The 23,017-nt window shown below is 51.6% G+C and overlaps 1 protein-coding gene across 1 annotated transcript in view; it reads left to right on the plus strand.

Moving 5' to 3' along the window:
- Positions 1-685: 685 nt before the first annotated feature.
- The window catches only part of AOC1 (amine oxidase copper containing 1), a 130,651-nt gene continuing 108,319 nt past the window's right edge, over positions 686-23,017 (plus strand). Inside the window, exon 1 of the mRNA XM_083186543.1 lies at positions 686-821. The gene's annotated coding sequence lies outside the window, so the exon portion shown is untranslated. The remainder of the gene's footprint in view (positions 822-23,017) is intronic.

Raw genomic sequence — 23,017 nt, forward strand, 5'->3', positions numbered from 1 at the left:
AGCACACAGCTGGCCCAAGCCCAAGCCAGTAGATACCGGCCCGGGGGGCATTTGGCACCCTGCCCCCCGGCCCAGCCCGCCCCTGCTACTTATCCTATTGTTTTTCGTTCGTCCACCCACCTATTTTTAGTCTGTTATCTCTTATGAGTAGGGTCCTCCTGCCTCACGTACTCACCCTACCTCTTTACCTCACCTGTGCTCCTGTCCTGTTCTTCCCTTCCTCTACTTCATCTTCAGTCTCCTTGACAATTTTGACACCTACTTCTGAACTGATGCTGATTTTAGTTCTACCAGCTATACCCCTATTTATACTGTATTTTTCAACACACCCTGTACGTTACCTTGTCATTTGTTTTTTGTTTGCTATGTACGGCGCTGCGGACACTTTGCGGCGCCTTATAAATAAACGTACTACTACTACTACTTTTTTTGTTTTAGTAAAATGGCTTCGTGCACATCTCTACGTGTGTCGGCCCCTTTAGCGTCATTATCTAAACCGGGGACACACTGGGATATTTTGGAAAACCTTCTAGGAGATATCTCACGGTGTGTACACCCTTCACAGTCCCTCTGCTTATTACCTGCAGAGCCGTAAGTGTCCCTGCAGCTGGACCACGTTATAAACCAAACTCCACTTGCTGCGCTGCCATCAGGGCGGTTATTGCCCTTAATAAGTAACAGCCTGAGGGTTATAAAATGATATCCTGACCTGCAGAATGAAGGGTGCATCGTTCTCTTTCTGCAAATACTGTCTGAGAGGACGACGCATCACCTCATCTTTAGCAGTGCTCCTCAAACTATGACCGGAAGGACCCAAAAAGGTCAGTCTTTAATTTTGATTCACTTTGGATTATCTTAGGAGACCTGGGAACCATTGCACTGTTTGGGGTCCTTGAAGATAGAGGATGAGAAGCACTGATCTAAGGCTTGGATCAAGTCAACATAAATACGTAATCTGGGCGCAATTGCAGCTTTGACAGATTGCTTTGATTGGCGAAAATATATTTGTCTGAATCAGTAGTTTTGCGGCAGCATCAACATTAATTATGGGACCAGTTACCCCAGATTATCCTACACATAGGCAGCCTCAATCAATTACTATGATAACATTCATTCGGTTCATAATTCCTGCAACACAAGAATATTTCCAGGAGTTCTGAGTGAGTAGGTGCTTCTGCGACCAGTGGCTCCTGTACTTCTGCGACCAGTGGCTCCTGTGCTTCTGCGACCAGTGGCTCCTGTGCTTCTGCGACCAGTGGCTCCTGTGCTTCTGCGACCAGTGGCTCCTGTGCTTCTGCGACCAGTGGCTCCTGTGCTTCTGCGACCAGTGGCTCCTGTGCTTCTGCGACCAGTGGCTCCTGTGCTTCTGCGACCAGTGGCTCCTGTGCTTCTGCGACCAGTGGCTCCTGTGCTTCTGCGACCAGTGGCTCCTGTGCTTCTGCGACCAGTGGCTCCTGTGCTTCTGCGACCAGTGGCTGCTGTGCTTCTGCGACCAGTGGCTCCTGTGCTTCTGCGACCAGTGGCTCCTGTGCTTCTGCGACCAGTGGCTCCTGTGCTTCTGCGACCAGTGGCTCCTGTGCTTCTGCGACCAGTGGCTCCTGTGCTTCTGCGACCAGTGGCTGCTGTGCTTCTGCGACCAGTGGCTGCTGTGCTTCTGCGACCAGTGGCTCCTGTGCTTCTGCTGTTTGATCTCCCAGACTGCGTTACCACACCCATAGGTGCCGATTCTGTGGGTGCTTGAGGGCCAGAGCACCCACGGAAATTGATAAGCACCCACCCGCATAGCAGCGACCCACCCGCCCATGTCCCACTGCACTCACCCTCCCTCATCGCTGGCACAGGTACTGTGTGGGCATTTATGTACCGGCACTGTGGGGGCATTTATGTACCTGCACTGTGGGGGCATTTATGTATTTGGCACTGTGGGGGCATTTGTGTATTTGGCACTGTGTGGGCATTTATGTACCGGCACTGTGGGGGCATTTATGTATTTGACACTGTGCGGGGGATTTTTGTACCTGTACTGCGTGGGCATTTATGTATTTGGCACTGTGGGGGCATTTATGTATTTGGCACTGTGGGGGCATTTATGTATTTGGCACTGTGGGGGCATTTATGTATTTGGCACTGTGTGGGCATTTATGTACCTGCACTGTGTGGGCATTTATGTATTTGGCACTGTGGGGGCATTTATGTATTTGGCACTGTGGGGGCATTTATGTATTTGGCACTGTTGCCATAATTTGAATATTGGAGACAACTGTGCTGCGTAATATAAATCAGTATTATTTTGTGGCCACGCCCCTTTCCCATGAAGCCACTCCCCTATATTTTTGGCTTGAGCACCCACCAGCAAAAACATAAATTGGCACCTATGACCACACCAGCTATTCACCAGGAGCAGTGCCAGATTAAGCCTTCAGGGGGCCCGAGGCACTGTAGACATGGGGGCTCCCTTGCACTTGTCATTACTGGCTGCAAACTGTTTTTATATATATATATATATATATATATATATATAAACACACACTTGTGGTATGGCGCCTAAATTATGTTAATTTCAAGTCCATAAATGGTGTTTATCCGAATTGACATTAAGTGAAACTGTTGTTATTCTCCAGGTATTGTTTTATTGTTTCTCAGAAGTTCACAGGAAACAGGTAAAAAACTCCCAACACGTTTCGTCTAGCAAGACTTCATCAGGGGAATACAATATCCATCTTTCTTAGTGTGTGTTATTTAGTAACACGTAGATAAAAGATTTTTAAGGTGTTTTGGTCACCTAAGTGCATGAGACCATCTCTTATATATTTAGCCAGATCTGTCACTCAACCCCTGTGGAGAACGTTCCTGTGTAAAACAGTTTCACTTTCATGTGTCTGACGTTCCACCCCCTTGACATCACCTCCCCCCGCCCAGCCAGGGCTACAGTACACGCCCACCATCCACCATTACTCCACAGCCACCATCCACCATTACTCCTGCACATCCCTACCCTCTGCCAGGACCCCCGCGACCCCCCTCCCGCGATTCACGGGATCCCCCGCGACCCCCCCCCTCGCGATTTGCGGACCCCCCCGCGACTCCCGCGATTCGCGGTACCCCCCGCGACCCCCCCCCCTCCCGCGAATCGCGGGACCCCCGCGCCCCCCCCCCTCCCGCGAATCGCGGGACCCCCGCGACCCCCCTCCCGCGATTCGCGGGACCCCCGCGACCCCCCTCCCGCGATTCGCGGGACCCCCGCGACCCCCCTCCCGCGAATCGCGGGACCCCCGCGCCCCCCCTCCCGCGATTCGCGGGACCCCCGCGCCCCCCCTCCCGCGAATCGCGGGACCCCCGCGACCCCCCTCCCGCGATTCGCGGGACCCCCGCGACCCCCCTCCCGCGATTCGCGGGACCCCCGCGACCCCCCCTCCCGCGATTCGCGGGACCCCCGCGACCCCCCTCCCGCGATTTGCGGGACCCCCGTGACCCCCCCTCCCGCCATTCGCAGGACCCCCGCACCCCCCCTCCCGCGATTCGCGGGACCCCCGCTTTCCACCCTCCCGCGAGTCGCGGGACCCCCGCGACCCCCCCTCCCGTGATTTGCGGGACCCCCGCGAACCCCCCCTCCCGCGATTCGCGGGACCCCCGCGACCCCCCTCCCGCGATTCGCGGGAGCCCCGCGACCACCCCGGTATCCGGACTATTGTTAGACAGCACTTACATCGACAGCCATTACATCGACACCATTAGTTCGACAGCTCAATAGGTCGACATGGTTTTAGGTCGACATACCATTAGGTCGACATGTCATTATGTCGACAGCTCATTAGGTCGACAGCTCATTAGGTCGACATGTTTTTTAGGTCGACACTGCCATTAGGTCGACAGTGTCTATGTCGACAGTCAAAAGGTCGACATTGGTTTTTTCACTGTTTATTGAGCCGACATGTGCCGACAGGCGGTATTTCATGCCCTACTATCCACTAGGGCGTGGTGGGAGAATAAAATAGTGTGCCGAGCGCAGCGAGGCACCGTGCCCGAAGCATAGCGAGCGGCTGCGGTACACTTCAAACTGTGTCCATGTCGACTGTGTCGACATTTCGGCCAAAAAAACAGTGAAAAAACCCATGTCGACCTTTTGACTGGCAACATAGACTCTGTCGACCTAATGGCAGTGTCGACCTAAAAACATGTCGACCTAATGAGCTGTCGACCTAATGAGCTGTCGACATAATGACATGTCGACCTAATGGTATGTCGACCTAAAACCATGTCGACCTATTGAGCTGTCGAACTAATGGTGTCGATGTAATGGCTGTCGATGTAAGTGCTGTCTAATATCCGTCCCAGACCCGACCACCCCCTCCCACTATTCGCTGGACCCTCCGTGACCACCCCCTCCCGCGAAACGCGGGACCCCCGCGACCCTCCCGCAAATCGCGGGACCCCAGCGACCCCACCCTCCCGCGAGCCCCCTCCCGCGATTCGCAGGACCCCTGCATCCTCCCCTCCCGCGATTCGCCGGACCCCTGCGACCCCCCCTCCCGGCATTAAAAGGGCCCCCCGCGACCCCCCCTCCCGTGATTCACGGCACCCCCCCCCCTACTGTGATTTGCGACCCCCCTCCCGCAATTCGCGCCGCCCCCTCCCGCGATTCACGGAACCCCCCGTAGCGCCCCCCTCCCGCGATTTGCGGGCCCCCTCGGCACTTCTCGCGATTTGCGACCGCCCCCTAATTCACACATTCGGGGACCCCACCTCCCGCGATTCATGCCCCCCTCACGCAATTCACGGCACCCCCCACACCCCCTTCCTGCGATTCGCAACCCCCCACGACCCCCCCTCCCGCGATTCACGAAACCCCCCGTAGTGCCCCCCTCCCGCGATTTGCGGGCCCCCTCGGCACCTCTCGCGATTTGCCACCGCCCCGTAATTCACACATTCGGGGACCCCCCCTCCCGCGAATCATGCCCCCCTCACGCAATTCACGGCACACCCCATACCCCCCTTCCTGCGATTCGGAAACCCCCACGACCCCCCCTCCCGCGATTCATGCCCCCTCCCGCGATTCACGGACCCCCGCACCACCCCCCTGCGCCCACCCTCCCTTGATTCACGCTCCCCTCATGCAATTCACGGCAACCCCCCACACCCCCCCTCCTGCGATTCGCAGCCCCCCCACGACCACCCCCTCCTGCGATTCATGACCCCTCCCGTGATTCACGGACCCCCGCACCACCCCCCCTTGACTCACGGCACCCCACGCGCCCCTCCCGCAATTCACGGACCTCCGCAACCCCCCCTCCCACAATTCACTAACCCCGACAACCCCCCTCCCGCAATTTGCGGACCCCCCTTCCCACGATTCAAGCCCCCCCGCGCCCCTGTCCACGATTTGCGGACTCCCGCTAACCGCGGATTCCCACACACCACCCCCCCTCCCGCAATTTGCAGACCCCCCAGACCCTCTTCCGGCAATTCCACCCCCCAGCGGACCACCGCGGCCCCCGCTCCCGCATTTCACGTACCCCCGTGACAATGGGGGATCCTGTACCACCACAAGCAGGTACCGCCCCTAGGTGGGAAATCCGGCCCTGGCTGCCGCACTGCAGGTTTCCCCACTGCCCTCTGCACCAGCGCCACAACTTTTATCAATGTCTTGCCCACATACCACTATTATACAGCCTCCTGCTCTCATGCACGCTCACTCCCTCCCAGTGGGAGGAGACGCTCACCCACTGCCGGGAGCTGCATACTGTCCCCCACCCTCCTCCAGTTCTAGGGATGCCCATCGACCATCAATGATTTTCAAATAATCGATGGTTTATGGCCGATGTTGAATACTTTTGCCATCAATGTGGGAGGACACTGCCCTGCCTCCTGTTCTCCTGCCTCGTAACTTCCGCCAGTGGAGACCCGCTCACCCTGTGTTGCCCACATTCCCCTATCATGCTTTACCGCCCAGCCTCCTGCTCTCATGCACCCTAACTCCCACCCAGTCGGAGGAGACACTGACTCCTGTATTTCTGTGCTGCCACGCTGGACCCTCACCCACTGGCAGAAGCTGCACAGTGTCCACCACCCTCTTTAGTCCCCCGTATGCCCACACACCCCTATCACTACCCAGCTTCCTGCTCTCCTGAACCGTAACTTCCACCACTGGGTAATCGCTGACGCTGTGTTGCCCACATACCCCTATCATGCCTCATATCCCAGCCTCCTGCTCTCATGCACCCTAACTCCCACCCAGTAGGAGGAGACACTGACTCAGGGCCACCGTCCGGTACTCCTGTGCTGCCACGCTGGACCCTCACCCACTGCCAGAAGCTGCAATACAGGGCATCTTTCATACAATTCTAACCATATTTCTCACAATACAAATGTTCACAAATTAAGGGGCGTAGCCCCTTACGCCGGTGTGAAGAGCGCCCGTAGGGCGCGATGAATCACCTAGTTAAAAATAATTCAAGACTACTTGTCTTCCCCAGTAGTATGATATCCAACAATATCCCAAGAGAAGGTGTAGTGAATTCTCCTTTGCACTTGGGCTGGAATTATCGTCTCTCTCTGGTGCGTCCTACTTCAACTGGGGAAGGCAGTGTGTGTTTAGATTGTTGTATTTGTCCCCTAACCCTCTAGGGACATTGTGGTAAGGCTGCCAAGAGTGTAAATCTTTTTGTATTTAGCGCGATTGGATTATTGGTCTGTATATATATATATATATATATATATATATATATATATATATAGCATGTCGACTGGCACTCTGGTCTGCAGCCCCCTCCGTCAGCGGCGTAACTATAGCACTGCAGCCCCCGCCACCGCGGGGGGGCGCTGTGCATGTGGGGGCGCCGGGGGCTGCGGTGCTATAGTTAAACCCCCCTAAATCCCCCGCAGACTTACCTATCGCGCTGGTCCCGGCGGCTCCGTTCTTCTGCTGAGGACCACCAGAAAATGGCCGCCCCCATATAGCACACAGTTCTCTGAAACTGTCTGCTGTATGGGGGCGGCCATTTTCTGGTGGTCCTCAGCAGAAGAACGGAGCCGCCGGGACCAGCGCGATAGGTAAGTCTGCGGGGGATTGAGGGGGGGTTTGCATGGGCAGCGGGGTAGGGGTGCTTGGCGGGGAGGCGACGGGGGGGTGGGCGCCCCCCCCCCTAACGGCGGGGGGGGGCGCCCAAAACGTAGCTACGCCACTGCCCTCCATGTGGGGTGATGAGGTAATGTCGGGGTGCCTTCCCCACGTTTAAATACACACACGATTGTTCCTTTGGATGTTGCTGGCTTCTAATACTTTAGTATATATATATACAGGTTGAGTATCCCTTATCCGAATATCCGTTACCGAATTATTCCGAAAACCATTCATTCCAGAAAGTGATTAAAAAAACTTCCTGGGGACATTTGTAACAGCACTACTGGGGACATGATATATAACTGGCACTACTGAGGACATGATGTGTAACTGGCACTACTGGGGACATGATGTGTAACTGGCACTACTGGGGGACATGATATGTAACAGCACTACTGGGGACATGATATGTAACTGGCACTACTGGGGACATGATATGTAACTGGCACTACTGGGGACATGATCTGTAACAGCACTACTGGGGACATGATATGTAACTGGCACTACTGGGGACTTGATATGTAACTGGCACTACTGGGGACATGATATGTAACTGGCACTACTGGGGACATGATATGTAACTGGCACTACTGGGGACATGATATGTAACTGGCACTACTGGGGACATGATCTGTAACTGCCACTACTGGGGACATGATCTGTAACTGGCACTACTGGGGACATGATCTGTAACAGCACTACTGGGGACATGATATGTAACTGGCACTACTGGGGACATGATATGTAACTGGCACTACTGGGGACATGATCTGTAACGGCACTACTGGGGACATGATATGTAACTGGCACTACTGAGGACGTGATATGTAACTGGCACTACTGGGGACATGATATGTAACTGGCACTACTGGGGACATGATCTGTAACAGCACTACTGGGGACATGATCTGTAACAGCACTACTGGGGACATGATATGTAACTGGCACTACTGGGGACATGATATGTAACTGGCACTACTGGGGACATGATATGTAACTGGCACTACTGGGGACATGATATATAACTGGCACTACTGGGGACATGATCTGTAACAGCACTACTGGGGACGTGATATGTAACTGGCACTACTGAGGACGTGATATGTAACTGGCACTACTGGGGACATGATATGTAACTGCCCACTACTGGGGATATGATATGTAACTGGAACTACCGGAGACATGATATGTAACTGGCACTACTGGAGACATGATATGTAACTGGCACTACTGGGGACATGATATATAACTGGCACTACTTGGGACATGATCTGTAACAGCACTACTGGGGACGTGATATGTAACTGGCACTACTGAGGACGTGATATGTAACTGGCACTACTGGGGACATGATTTGTAACTGCCCACTACCGGGGACATGATATGTAACTGGAACTACCGGGGACATGATATGTAACTGGCACTACTGGGGACATGATATGTAACTGGCACTACTGGGGACATGATATGTAACTGGCACTACTGGGGACATGATATGTAACTGACACTACTGGGGACATGCTATGTAACTGGCACTACTGAGGACCGGATATGTAACTGGCACTACTGGGGACATGATCTGTAACGGCACTACTGGGGACATGATATGTAACTGGCACTACTGAGGACGTGATATGTAACTGGCACTACTGGGGACATGATATGTAACTGGCACTACTGGGGACATGATCTGTAACAGCACTACTGGGGACATGATATGTAACTGGCACTACTGGGGACATGATATGTAACTGGCACTACTGGGGACATGATATGTAACTGGCACTACTGGGGACATGATATATAACTGGCACTACCGGGGACATGATATGTAACTGGCACTACCGGGGACATGATATGTAACTGGCACTACTGGGGACATGATATGTAACTGGCACTACTGGGGACATGATATGTAACTGACACTACTGGGGACATGCTATGTAACTGGCACTACTGAGGACCGGATATGTAACTGGCACTACTTGGGACATGATCTGTAACTGGCACTACTGGGGACATGATATGTAACTGGCACTACTGGGGACATGATATGTAACTGGCACTACTGGGGACATGATATGTAACTGGCACTACTGGGGACATGATATGTAACTGGCACTACTGGGGGCTTCCGGTTCCGGCTCCTTGATGAGAGGAAGCTGAACGCTACAGCTCCGCTCACAAGGCTGCCCAAAATACCTTTTACAAGGCAGTTTTTGCCTCCCTGAAGCCGCCATCCACCATCCCTCCCTCCCCAGAAGCTCACCGCTGCATGGAGACGCAGCTGGCAGCGATGCCCAGCTCTAAAAGCCGCACACAGCGCGACGCTGAAAAGAAAGCCAGGGAATCCAAGATGGCGCCCGGCACATCAGACGCTGCGCCCGGACCCCTTCTGATACCTCCAGACACCCCAGCACGCCGATCACCACCCACCCACAGCGGGGACACAGCTCCTCTCCTGACGGAAGATACCTCGCCAGACTCCATACAGGTACTCCTAGCACCCTCGCACCCAGTCACATATGGGGATATGGTTCAAGCCATAAGAACAGCCATTGGCCCTCTACTAAAAGAGCAAACCGCTGACATCAAACATCAGATTGCTCAACTACTGGGGACATGATATGTAACTGGCACTACTGGGGACATGATCTGTAACTGCCACTACTGGGGACATGATCTGTAACTGGCACTACTGGGGACATGATCTGTAACAGCACTACTGGGGACATGATATGTAACTGGCACTACTGGGGACATGATATGTAACTGGCACTACTGGGGACATGATCTGTAACGGCACTACTGGGGACATGATATGTAACTGGCACTACTGAGGACGTGATATGTAACTGGCACTACTGGGGACATGATATGTAACTGGCACTACTGGGGACATGATCTGTAACAGCACTACTGGGGACATGATCTGTAACAGCACTACTGGGGACATGATATGTAACTGGCACTACTGGGGACATGATATGTAACTGGCACTACTGGGGACATGATATGTAACTGGCACTACTGGGGACATGATATATAACTGGCACTACTGGGGACATGATCTGTAACAGCACTACTGGGGACGTGATATGTAACTGGCACTACTGAGGACGTGATATGTAACTGGCACTACTGGGGACATGATATGTAACTGCCCACTACTGGGGATATGATATGTAACTGGAACTACCGGAGACATGATATGTAACTGGCACTACTGGAGACATGATATGTAACTGGCACTACTGGGGACATGATATATAACTGGCACTACTTGGGACATGATCTGTAACAGCACTACTGGGGACGTGATATGTAACTGGCACTACTGAGGACGTGATATGTAACTGGCACTACTGGGGACATGATTTGTAACTGCCCACTACCGGGGACATGATATGTAACTGGAACTACCGGGGACATGATATGTAACTGGCACTACTGGGGACATGATATGTAACTGGCACTACTGGGGACATGATATGTAACTGGCACTACTGGGGACATGATATGTAACTGACACTACTGGGGACATGCTATGTAACTGGCACTACTGAGGACCGGATATGTAACTGGCACTACTGGGGACATGATCTGTAACGGCACTACTGGGGACATGATATGTAACTGGCACTACTGAGGACGTGATATGTAACTGGCACTACTGGGGACATGATATGTAACTGGCACTACTGGGGACATGATCTGTAACAGCACTACTGGGGACATGATATGTAACTGGCACTACTGGGGACATGATATGTAACTGGCACTACTGGGGACATGATATGTAACTGGCACTACTGGGGACATGATATATAACTGGCACTACTGGGGACATGATCTGTAACAGCACTACTGGGGACGTGATATGTAACTGGCACTACTGAGGACGTGATATGTAACTGGCACTACTGGGGACATGACATGTAACTGCCCACTACTGGGGACATGATATGTAACTGGAACTACCGGGGACATGATATGTAACTGGCACTACCGGGGACATGATATGTAACTGGAACTACCGGGGACATGATATGTAACTGGCACTACCGGGGACATGATATGTAACTGGCACTACTGGGGACATGATATGTAACTGGCACTACTGGGGACATGATATGTAACTGACACTACTGGGGACATGCTATGTAACTGGCACTACTGAGGACCGGATATGTAACTGGCACTACTTGGGACATGATCTGTAACTGGCACTACTGGGGACATGATATGTAACTGGCACTACTGGGGACATGATATGTAACTGGCACTACTGGGGACATGATATGTAACTGGCACTACTGGGGACATGATATGTAACTGGCACTACTGGGGGCTTCCGGTTCCGGCTCCTTGATGAGAGGAAGCTGAACGCTACAGCTCCGCTCACAAGGCTGCCCAAAATACCTTTTACAAGGCAGTTTTTGCCTCCCTGAAGCCGCCATCCACCATCCCTCCCTCCCCAGAAGCTCACCGCTGCATGGAGACGCAGCTGGCAGCGATGCCCAGCTCTAAAAGCCGCACACAGCGCGACGCTGAAAAGAAAGCCAGGGAATCCAAGATGGCGCCCGGCACATCAGACGCTGCGCCCGGACCCCTTCTGATACCTCCAGACACCCCAGCACGCCGATCACCACCCACCCACAGCGGGGACACAGCTCCTCTCCTGACGGAAGATACCTCGCCAGACTCCATACAGGTACTCCTAGCACCCTCGCACCCAGTCACATATGGGGATATGGTTCAAGCCATAAGAACAGCCATTGGCCCTCTACTAAAAGAGCAAACCGCTGACATCAAACATCAGATTGCTCAACTATCTCAGAGGACAAAGAAAAAAGGTGGGTGGGTTTGAGCAGCGCTAAAAGATGTATAATAAAATAAGTGAGATTGGTAGATCTAGTACAAAATATATTTTATTCTAAAATGGAGATAGCATATAGCCAGAATATATAAACTTATAAAAACAAAAATAAAATGTTCGTGTCTCACCAACCAACCAAGGTAGTCAGGTAGTTTGGGGGTTCCCGCAAGTCCACCGATAACTGAGATGGTGTCCCAAGGTAGGGTTGGAGGGAGGGAGGACCAGATATGGTATTAAGGAGCGGCCTAAGTTGGCTCGAATAACCGGCTCCCTCCGCTAGGTGGAATGTAGCGGGCTGGTAACCTCTACCTCTACCTTCAACAGATGTTGATGCCAAGTGGGGTCAGATTCTGGTGCGGAAGGTGGTTCAGTGGTCTCAGAATCTCCAACCAGCTGAGGGCTTGTGGTGACCTGGATGGTCTCGCAAGTTTGGACGGAGCTGTGGTGGTGCCCCCAATAGGGCCGCAATACCACATACCCACTCATTGAAGATTCTGGGACCATCCACCTGCTCACTCTTCACCCAGATCCCCGTCCAATTTGGATACCCACATTTTGCCACTCGAAGGAGAGGTTGAGGACAACAACCCGCTGTAATCCATTCAAAGCGGAGGGAGTCGGCTATCTGAACCACCTGGGGCCACTCCTGGACATTCCATCTTGTCCTCCCTCCCTGTGGCCCTATTGGGGGCACCACCACAGCTCCGTCCAAACTTGCGAGACCATCCAGGTCACCACAAGCCCTCAGCTGGTTGGAGATTCTGAGACCACTGAACCACCTTCCGCACCAGAATCTGACCCCACTTGGCATCAACATCTGTTGAAGGTAGAGGTAGAGGTTACCAGCCCGCTACATTCCACCTAGCGGAGGGAGCCGGTTATTCGAGCCAACTTAGGCCGCTCCTTAATACCATATCTGGTCCTCCCTCCCTCCAACCCTACCTTGGGACACCATCTCAGTTATCGGTGGACTTGCGGGAACCCCCAAACTACCTGACTACCTTGGTTGGTTGGTGAGACACGAACATTTTATTTTTGTTTTTATAAGTTTATATATTCTGGCTATATGCTATCTCCATTTTAGAATAAAATATATTTTGTACTAGATCTACCAATCTCACTTATTTTATTATACATCTTTTAGCGCTGCTCAAACCCACCCACCTTTTTTCTTTGTCTTCCAGTACAGGACTAACTATCCTGTCACAGAGCAGCAGCTGGTAAAACAACTCATATCAGGCGCACCTGACCTATAGTCACCTAGTGTGGCTTAGGTCACCCCCTCTATCCACACTATCTCAGAGGACACTGATAAATGAACACAGGGTTGGAGAAAACTTTATGGCGATTGCAGAGCTCAAACAGGAATCACACAGACACACTAAGGAGCTGTATCAGGTCCATAACAAGCTTCAGGGCCTGGAAAACAGGTCCAGAAGAAATAACCTGAGGATAATCGGCCTGCCAGAAACAGTCAAGGGTCAGAACCTCTATCACTTTATAAAAATTACACTCCCCAACCTGCTTCAGATACAAGATCGCTGCTCAGATATGGTCTTGGAGAGGGCACACAGATTAGGCCCCCTGCGGCCGCAGGAGGGAGCCAGACCCAGGGCTGTAATCTTTAAATTGCTTAACTATCTGCATAAGGAGCTAATTTGTGCCTCCCGCAGACACAGAAACATCGAATGGGAAGGAAATAAAATCCTCCTATTCCAAGACTTCTCAGCAGAAGTTGCAAAGGCGAGGAAAGATTTCTCCCCGATATGCTCTAGGCTGATCAAGGCTGAAAGAAAATGTGCACTTCTATTCCCGGCCAAGTTGCGCATATTCGATGGGAACTCATACAAAGACTTCTCTACTCCCCCTGACGCAGAGCAATACCTGGATGAGGAGCCTCAGACCCACACTTCACCCCGCTCTATGTCCGAATGTGACTAAATCTACCTCATACCCGATTCCAGAGATACCCTACTAACTCTACCTACCTTTAATCCACATCTTCTCCCTGATATCAACAGTCTGAAGATCTCCACGCAAGCATCATATACCGATGTTTTTACTGCATAGATATGCCGTGGCTTGATTGGGAGCCTTACCCTTCAACCCCTCAATCCCCCAGTACATACATGGAGGAACCATGTACTGAGACTATCCGTCTTACTATTCTTTCTCCCCCCTGGTCCTCCGCACTTTTACCCAGATGCTGTCTGGGGACGGACATACCCCCCCCCCCCCCCTCCCCTCATCACCTGCTGCACTATTCAGTCCGGAGACAACATATAACCCCAGCTCCAAGTTACAGAGCTTAAGGAACTACTCCTGAACTCTGGGCTTCCCCATACCACCCCCCCCCCCCCCTCATGTTGGCGTTACAGTTTATAAGTTAATTCTTCTTGGGCAAAAGTGCCTTGGGAGCTTTGAGCGTTCCCATCGGAGATGCATAAGATTGCATGTCCTAACTCCATTCCTCCCGGAAGTTTGTATGCTACAATATTAATGGAAATGTTTTCCTTTTTTCTTCTCTATATGTTTTTCTTATCTATTCTCCTCCCTACCTTTCCTTTCCTCCCCACCTCCCCCCCCAGCACGACAATGGAAATTTACATGTGACAGTTCGCCCTCAGCGAGTATGAAACCTTTTGAATTCCCTTATGCTGATGTTTGATGTCTGTTAAGCTCGCCTCCTGGAATGTGGGGGGAATTAACTCCCACTGCAAACGAAAGAAAATTCTACTATATTTAAATAAATTACGAGTTGACATTGCATGCCTTCAGGAGACACTTGACTGCTGCTGAGTCTCTCAAACTATCCATCCTGGGATGGAAGGTACAAGCCGCAGCCCCATATAATTCCAAGGCGAGAGGCCTGGTGGTACTATCTAGAGGCTCAGTCCCAGTGAAGGTCGGACATATAGTACCTGATCCAGAAGGCCGCTTTCTGCTCTGCCATTTAACGATTTCTGACAAAGTTTATGTTTGTGTAAATGTTTATGCGCCGAATATTTATTCAAAACCTTTTTTAGATAAGCTTGTTTCTCTGATGTCCCCTCACCTACATCTCCCTTTACTGTTGTGTGGTGACCTTAATATGCTAGCACACCCTGTATTAGACAAACAGGTATTGACAAAGACAAAAAGGCGCCAACCCAAGTTCGGCGTCTCAGCTCTAGCCTCAAAGCTACACCTTATAGATGTGTGGCGCACACTCCACCCCACAGACTCTGAATTCACATGCCTCTCGGCTTCCATGGGGGTCTCTCCCGCATAGATTATATCTTAGCATCATCCAATATACTGCCAAACATTGAAGAGGCTACAATAGAGACCATTACACTCTCTGACCATGCAGTCACATGGGTAAAACTGGCCCTTTCCCCCAACCCTCCACCTTTATCTCATGGAGATGCCCACCCTCCCTGGCCACCTCTGCCTCCCTGAGGGGAGAGGTGCTGAAGGCGTGGGAGAACTACCACAAATCCAACTCAGAAACCCTCACTACCAACCCGATACTATACTGGCAAGCCTCTAAAGCCGTCATCAGGGGCGCAATAATATAACTGTCCACACACCAAAAACGTAGGCTCACAGCAGACTACATCTCAGCCCAAACTGCCCTAACTGAAGCATATCAAGCATACAAATCCCACCCCTCCCCACAGAACCGAAATACCTATAACCTGACTAGGGCCCAATTCGATAAACTACTCACCAAACTTGAGGCACGATATACCTTTAATAAAGAATATAAATTCCACAAATACGGAAACAAGTCGAGCAGACTGCTAACAAACCTCCTACAGGGGCAAAGACCCCCATCCACGATCCACCCCTTAACCAAACCTGATGGCACACATACAACATCTACTAGCCAAATAGCAGAAGTCCTGAACAAGTTCTATGCCACTCTCTACTCTCTCCCGACCTCGGCGGTCCAACACCGTGACCACTTTTGGGAGAACATCACACTACCCCAACTAGATGAAAGGACAAAAGAGAATATCATAGCTGAAATTACGCTAGATGAAGTCTCCAGAGCCATATCCCAATTAAAACCGGGAAAGGCCCCTGGACCTGACGGCTTCACGGCCGACTACTATAAACTCCTCTTACCCTATATAGCACCAGTCCTCACCTCCATGCTTAATGCCCTTCTAAAGTCCAAAACTCTCCCAACGTTATTCAACTCTGCTAATATTCGGGTAATACCTAAGCCAGGTAGAGATCTATCGGACCCGGCCTTATACAGACCTATATCCTTGCTGAACCTGGATTACAAACTTTTAACAAAAATTCTGTCAGACAGATTGAAATCGGTGGTTCCCAACTTGGTCCACCCTGACCAGACTGGTTTTGTTGCTGGGAGACATCCGGTGACAAATATCAGGAAAGTCCTGACAGCACTCTCCCAATCCCAGGGCTCCGTGTCGGGGCCTTCGAGGGCCATCCTCTCATTGGATGCCGAGAAGGCCTTTGACATGGTCCACTGGGATCACCTATTTTTCACTCTCAACCGATTTGGCTTTCCAGAAGAATTCATATTATGGCTGCAGACTCTGTATGAGGCCTCGTCCTCAAAAATAATCTGCAATGGCTCCATTTCGGAGCCTTTCAAAGTACTTCGAGGCACAAGACAAGGCTGCCCCTTATCCCCTCTCTTATTTGCCCTGGCCCTGGAACCCCTAGCTGTCGCTCTTCGCTCATCCCCACTCTATACAGGCATTATGGTAGGACACACAGATATACGTGTATCTCTATTTGCTGATGACATGCTGCTTTTCTTGTCAAATCCCCAACATTCCATCCCCACATCTTTAGAGATTATTACTCAGTTTGGAACCTTTTCAGGCTATAAAATAAATATTGCAAAATCTAAACTACTTAATATCTCTGGACTGCCCCCGGAATTCCCAGATAACCCAGACCTAAAAACCATTAGAATACAGGCTTCCCATATCAAATATCTTGGCATCCTTATACCAAATAAAATTGAAAATCTATATAAATTAAACTTTACCCCTACTATATTGAAAACAACAAATTTCCTAGCAGGATGGAAAGATCTCCCTTTATCTTTGTTAGGACGCACTGAAGTAGTAAAAACTATCCAGCTCCCCAAACTCACATATGTCACGCAGCTACTCCCAATCAGTATCTCCAGAAAAGATGCCTTACACACTACAAAAATATGCAGCCTGGGTTTCCCCGACCTACTCCTTTACTCCAAAGCCCTGCTCAACAGGTACGCCCTAGACTGGATCCTAGACCGAGATTATTATACTATCCCCGACCTCGATAAGGCGATGTTTTCCCCTTACTCACCCTGTGCACTGCTACACTCCCCCAAAAAACTAATTCCGACTCTGACACACTCCAATATCTTTTTTAAGGATACATATAAGGCGTGGCACTTTCTATGCAAAACTCTTAAAAAGAACCCTTCCAACTCCCCTTGGCTGACAATCTGGGGGAATCCGATGTTCACCCCGGCTGTGAATTCTGCTCTTTTTAACCGCATCAAATCAAAGGGACTATACCTCACTTCCAGAGGCGTAACTACTTTTTTTGCGCCCCCCCGCCGGACATTTCGGGCGCCCCCCCGAAATATTAACCCCCTCCTTACCCGGCCCCATTGCCGCCGGCGCTTCTGCCTCTACAGCATTATGGGGGCAGCCATTTTCCGAGTGTCTCTTATTATATTAGCACTGCAGCCGGAGCCGGGGACAGCCCGTCACCCGACACAGATCTGCGTGTCGGGTTAGAGGCAGCAGCGCTGGCGGCAATGGGGTAAGGAGGGGGAGGGCAGGAGTCGGGAGCCGGGACCAGGTGGTAACTATAGTCCCGCAGACCCCCCAGGTGCCCACACCTGCCTAGTGCCTCCCTGCCACCGCGGGGGCTGCGGGACTATAGTTACGCCACTGCTCACTTCCCAAGTCTATGACCCGGGAGGAGATACGTATTCTTTTACTCCCCCACAACACTCTATTCCCCATCATGTAACTCACACACTATGTTAAATCCCTCCCAGCTGACACTTTCTCTCAAACCCCTCTAGACCCATTCTACAGGATCACTTCTAAATTCCAATCAAAAAAATTCAAAACGAGATCGATCTATGCAGAACTACTGGCCCCCCACACCGAACCCCTTTGGTCCCGCATTACACAATCTTGGACCCAAGACCTACCAGGCATGCTCTCCCATGATACTCTGTTTAAATATCACCCAGACATAATGAACACATTGAGATCCTCTTTATCGCAGGAAACGCGCATGAAGACACTAAACAGAGCCTATATATCTCAATCACAAAGGAGCCATTATGTAGATGGAGAAACTGGGCAATGTCCAAAATGCAGAGGCAGCTCCGCAACGATCTTCCATAATCTGTGGACCTGCGGATATATCAAAAAATATTGGTATAAAATTATTAATTACATCAAGACTCATTTTGACATCACCCCCACTCTACATCCTATACCCATGCTGTTTGCCAACTTTGACATGTGGCAACTAAATGCCTACCAGGCTAGACATATTCCCTTCTTTATCATATTGGTAATGGCAGCAAAGAAGCTGATCCTTAAACATTGGATATCACCTCACACCCCATCCTTACAAAATCTACTTCTCATGCTATCCAAAATGATATATTTTGATAAATATGACTCTTCCCTCCCGAGATCCACCAGCACAGGATTCCTCAAAAGATGGGAACATTATGAGAGGATTTCGGAACAGCAAGCTACTTGACCAGATGTACCTCTACTGTTTCTTCTTACATCAGGGTTGCCGACTTTAACATTCTCCTCTCCGGGAGAAGCCCGGAGAGGAGAGTTTCAGCAGCCGCTCAGGGGGCGGGGCTTATGAGTGACATCACTAAGCCCCGCCCCATACTGTTAAAAGCAGCAAATTCAGGGATCTCCATGGAGGGGGCGGGGCTAAAATGACGCGATTGTGCCGTTTTAGCTCCGCCCCCTCCTCTGAGACCCGAGGATTGCGGCATTTTAATGTCGCGATCCGGGGGTCAGCGGGGGTCCCCCCTGAATCCGGGAGGGTTGCCCACCCTTCCGGGGGCCGGGAGGGGGTACCCGATTTTCGGGAGACTCCCGGAAATTCCGGGAGGGTCGGCAACCCTGTCTTACATGAGGTTCTGACTCCTGAAGGGCACAAAATACACTGAAAAACAGCCAAAGTGCTTGTTACTCCAAGTTACCCCCCCCTTTCTCTCCTCTTCTATTCCATTTTTCCGACTTTTTTCCCTTTCTCCTAAGTGCCTTAAGTGTGTATTCCTGTAGATAGTACTTAGTGTTATTTCTCTACTCAGAGATAACAAGGATACTTATATTCGGTTCAAGGGATCAGGGTATCGTGAAAGATACTGTTATAACCGACAGACTCACTGCAAGGCTGCGCCCATGCACTGCCTAAATTGCGATGCCCTGGATTCCTCATAGAAGCCAAGAGTGGTATGTAGAACCACACAGCACTTAAGAGCCAATTGCAATGACCTAGACTGGCTTATATTATCTGATATGACCACTCTGTATCCTGTTTGTATGTCGTTTGTTTGATACTATGGTTACTGGTATTGTACTGTTTATACCGATTTGTTTATATGCACTTTAAAATCAATAAAATTTGTTTGAAAAAAACAACAACTGGCACTACTGGGGGACATGATCTGTAACTGGCACTACTGGGGACATGATATGTAACTGGCACTACTGGGGACATGCTATGTTACTGGCACTATATATGAGCAGTAAAATGATTGCTTGGCATTGAAATTCAGTGCCTGTGATTGTACACAAATTTTGTTTCATGGTTTAAAACCTTGTTTATTGAACAAATAAATAGTTTCATGTGCTTGATGTGTTTATACAGCATAAATGCAAGATAATTCAAAATACACCATTGAAGTATTAAAATATTCCGGAATAATCTGTTATCCAAAATTCTCCTGGTCCCAAGCATTTTGGATAAGGGATACTCAACCTGTATATATATACATACCACATGAAAAGCCTGTGTTTGTCCCTCTGCACCTCACAGTCCCAGTGCTGCCTCTGATTAAAAACCCTCCCATGACTAGGCTGCTGCTGCTGCTGCTGTCCTCCATGGGCCTGAGAAGCATGTAATGAGCTCCACCAATCAGTGCTCAGCACAAACCTCTCAGCCTCTGCCCTCTTTTGCAAAGTGTCATGAGACAGGGCGAGATGTATTAAAATGAAAATGCGGTAAAAACCCCATTTTACCGCATTTTCGTATTTACTAAAACCCGGCCGCACCGATATCGACGGGCAGGGTATCGCCACCTTTGGGTGGCGATACCCTATAGAAGCCTATGGGCTTCTGTTCGCCGCCCGCAGCGGCGTAACTACATTTTGGGCGCCCCCCGCCGTTAAAGGGAGGGCGCCCAGCCACTCACCCGCCCCTCCACCCGCCGCACCAACCCCCGCAGTCTTACCTAGGTTCAGTACACGCTGGTCCCGGCTCCCTTCTTCTGCTAGAACTGTGTGCTATATGGGGGCGGCCATTTTGTGGTGGTCCTCAGCAGAAGAAGGGAGCCGGGACCAGCGCGTACTTAACACAGGTAAAGACTGGGGATGGGGGGGTTTGTGGGGGTTGGTGCGGCGGGCGGCGGGGTGTAACTATAGCACTGCAGCCCCCGGCGCCCGCACATGCATAGCGCCCCCGCAGTCGCGGGGGCTGCGGTGCTATAGTTATGCCACTGGCCGCCTCTGCCGCAACCCCGCCGCCTTGCCGACCGCGCCTCTCCCCCTCCCTTGAGCTTACCTTCCTGAAAGGTCCTCCTGGAGCCTGGAAAGTAAACCCCTTCTCCACCTAGCAACGCAGCCGGACGTCCTTCTGGCTGCAGGGGGGAGGAGGAGGCGCCGGAGACAGCCTGCTTAGCTGTCCCCGGCGTGAGGGGAGAAGCAGGCGGCAGGGAGGTGACAGAGACCCCCCCCCACCACAGTACAGGTATCGCGGGAGGTCTCCATCACTGCACCGCAATGCCAGCCGCATATGTTAGTACATATGCGCTGGCATCGTGGTGGGTAGGCAGTGAAGGGCGGCGATGTATTTTAATACATCCCACCCTTAGTCAACTCCCAGTAATGCAGGGCACACTTGTGCAGTCAGTGTGCCTTGGTTCCGGATGCTCAGCACCATTAATCGTTGTCACATTGGCAGATAGGTGAAGCTTCAGAACTACCCCACTGCCATGCACAAAACCTTTAGCTAAAAAATATATATATATTTTTAAATACATGCCAACCACAGGTGACCCCTAGCTAGGGGGGGGGGGGCAGGGGTACTGACCCCTTTTGCCCCTGCTTTAATCTGGCCCTGACCAGGAGTCTCCTCCCTGATTACTGGCATGGCCTCTCACTGGTTAGGCTTTGCTATGGCTTCCAGTGGACTATGGTGGTAAGTACTACAGAATGGTGTCAAATGAGAGTACAGATGGAGCCGGCCTAAACTTTGCAGGGTCTGGCGATACTTTTGGCACTCGATCGCCCCATGGCAATGGAGCCTCCCCCGGGTCCCCGCTGCCGCCGGTTCCAGTCGCTGCGCCAACCCCCCCCCCCAACCCTGCCTGTCTCCCCGATGCGGAGACGGGCAGGATGGCGCTGCCCTGCCAACAGAGGATTGGGACACACGCGCGTCCCAGTTAAGGGTAGAGGGGAGGCTCTGACGAGCCCAGACCAAAGATGACAGGGGCTACATCTGTACCAGGTTGATTGCTCATGAAGCTAACTCAGTGGACACTTCTGCTTTCTGATTCGGTACCGTCAGGTGATGAGTGTATACAGACTTCTGCTTTCTGTGGCATGCATAGAATCAGTGGCGTAGTCAGTGTAAGGCAGCCCCCGCTGCTGCTTGGGGGAGCGGGGGCTACGTGGGCGCCGGCACCCGCCTGGCGCACTGAGTGACATAGAAAATCAGTATTGTGAGAGGAGTCACATTCCAAAACATACATATGCGGCTGCTGGTGTGCCGTCTGCCGCTGCAGCACATCGAGCCGCCCCCTGCTCCCTCCCTGTCATTAAGCACCCGCTGACTGCTGGACTACGGGCGCTGTGTCGGGGGAAGCCTGGCCATGTGAGGAGATGAAGTAGAGAGACTCCCCCGGTCATCTTGCCTCCGGCTCCCGCCCGCTGCACAGCTCTGCCCTGCCCTCACTGACAGCTCCGGCTGCGGCTGTATTCAGGGGCTGGTCTGTCCCTCCACATCCCGGGGTGCCTCTTCCAGGCTCCTCCTCCCTTCATATGCCCGCAACTGGCGATTGTACATAGCAGCGTGGTACTTTATAGGGAGGAGAGGTCCCCGCTGCCCCCAACTCCCTTAACTCTCCCTGACCCCAAGGCAGCAAGACTTCTGTTCTGCATGGGAAGAACAGTGCTGTTTCCCACGTAGTCCTGGATTAACAACCAACAACTGTAAGTTATAATAATGGATGATAATGTGTGGGGCTGGGGGGGGGGGGGGGTGTGATGTGGGTGTGTCTGGCATCCTGTAAATACTGTAAACGGGGGAGAATTTTGGAAAGTGGAGTGGGTGGGTGAAAGCAACAAGCATATAAGGGGTGGGCTGATAGTATGCTGATTATATATTATAAGTATATTAGGGGTACATATGAGTTTATAATACAGCATATGTCTATGTCCCTTCACAATAGTACATATGTCTGTCCATCTATGCCCCCTCCTGCCCATCCATTTATGTCCACCCCTATACGTCCATCTATGCCTCTGCTGGACCCTTCCACCGGGCGGTGACATGGAGAGCGTCTGGCTCCCAGTAATGCCGCTGCTGGGGCCCCTGTGCCAGGTGCGCAAGTAGGGTGCACCCAGTTCTCATCCTCGCCGCCACTGGAGACCTGCCGGGCATCACCACTGGACCCTGGTAGGTCTGCATCCCTGCGTCTCCGCGGTCCTAGTCCCTGCGACCCCCTGGTCCCTGCCTCCCCAAATTTTGGCTCAATCTTTGTGGCATGACTTGAGTTTTGG

Source organism: Crinia signifera, chromosome 5, assembly GCF_055691185.1.
Source record: "Crinia signifera chromosome 5, ASM5569118v1, whole genome shotgun sequence".
Classification (NCBI taxonomy): domain Eukaryota; kingdom Metazoa; phylum Chordata; class Amphibia; order Anura; family Myobatrachidae; genus Crinia; species Crinia signifera.